This window comes from Meriones unguiculatus, assembly GCF_030254825.1.
Source record: "Meriones unguiculatus strain TT.TT164.6M chromosome Y unlocalized genomic scaffold, Bangor_MerUng_6.1 ChrY_unordered_Scaffold_23, whole genome shotgun sequence".
Classification (NCBI taxonomy): domain Eukaryota; kingdom Metazoa; phylum Chordata; class Mammalia; order Rodentia; family Muridae; genus Meriones; species Meriones unguiculatus.
In genome coordinates, this window is record NW_026843709.1 from 16,182,698 (window position 1) to 16,184,331 (window position 1,634).

The 1,634-nt window shown below is 34.6% G+C and overlaps 1 non-coding gene across 1 annotated transcript; it reads left to right on the plus strand.

Moving 5' to 3' along the window:
* The first annotated feature begins 553 nt into the window (after window positions 1–553).
* On the plus strand, window positions 554–660 carry LOC132651726 (U6 spliceosomal RNA). Its single transcript, XR_009589308.1, has one exon. It is a non-coding gene; the product is annotated as a U6 spliceosomal RNA (small nuclear RNA).
* The last annotated feature ends 974 nt before the right edge of the window (window positions 661–1,634 follow it).

Sequence of the window (1,634 nt, forward strand, 5' to 3'; positions counted from 1 at the left end):
GAAGGTAAGATTGTGAGGGGATATCATTTTATGGGGGAATACAAAGTGAATAAAGTGTAATTAATAAAAACTAAAATAAAAACTATTGAAAATGTATTTCCTTTTGGATTTATATTATAGGAGGGTGTGCTTTGAGGTTGATATGCCAATGAAATTGAACAGACTTAATGAAGTCTCTGTCACTTTACATCTTTGATTCTGTTGGTCTCAGTCTCTAATTCTGAATTTGTCTCTCTAGCTCTCTTTGTCTCTTTTGGTCTCCCTCTCTCTGCCTCCAGCTTGTGGTTCAGTATGGAAAGTTCTCAGTTTCTGTGAAGGACTACAACAACATTACTGCTTGCTGATATGACATAATGTATGGTCTCCTAAAAATATAAGCAATGTCCCAATTAAATGATTTTTGTTTAAATATTTGCCTTGGTCAGGAAGCATTTTCACAGAAAATTATTCACTGACTGTGCATTTAACAAATAATAATAGAATCTGTCATAATGTGAAACTCACAAGTGAAGGACACGTGACTTTATTAATGACCATTTGAAAGAATTATGCGATGCTCGCTATGGCAGCACATAAACTAAATTTGGAGCGATGCTGAGAAGATTATCATGGCCCTTGCACAAGGATGACATGTAAATTCCTAAAGCATTCCATATTTTTTGGAGAAATTAAAGTAAACACAAATATTGGAAATTGTGGAGAGAAAGTACTTAGGGAAGAAAATAGGACCTACAGAGGTAAGCATGACCAATAGACTATATGAGATGGAAACAAGAAACTCAGTTGTGGAAGATACAATGGAAGAAAACAGTGTATTTGTCAAAGAAAATGTTAAATCTAAAAAATTCCTGCAACAGACATCCAAGAAATTTAAGACAAAATAAAAAGACAAAACATAAGAAAAATTAGAATAGAGGAAAATTATAGGCGATTCTCTCCTCCAAGGCCCAGAAAGTATTTTAAAAAAATGAAGCTAATTTCCCCAACTTGAAGGAGAGGCCAATAAGAATAGAAAAGATCTACAGAACACCCAAAAAAATTAGTCCTGAAAAGAAAATCTTCCCATCACATAGTAATCAAAACAGCAAGTATACAGAAAAAAAGAAAAAATAAATAATAAAAGTTGTAAGGGAAAAAGGCCAAGTAACATCTAATGGAAAACCCATCAGAATCACACCTGACTTCTCAGCAGAGACTTTGAAAGCCAGATGAATATCATGCAGGCCCTAAGAGAACACAGACATCAGCCAGACTACTATACCCAGCAAAACTCTCAGTCCGCATAGACAGAGAAAACAAGATATTAAAGGACAAAAACAAATTTTAACAATACCTACACACAAATCCAATATTACAGAAGACACTAGTAGGAAAAATTCAACCCAAGAAAACTAGCTACTTTCAAGAAAACACAGGAAAGAATTAACTTCACTACAGTAAAACAAAAGCAACCAAGCACAAAACCTTAAGACCACAGCCAACATCAAACTCAAAGGACCTAACATGCACTGGTCATGATCTCTCTCAATATCAGTGAATTCAATTCTCCAACTAAAAAATACAGACTAACAGAATGGATGCTTAAACAAGACCCCACAGTCTGTTGCATGCAAGAAACACACCTAAGTCACAAA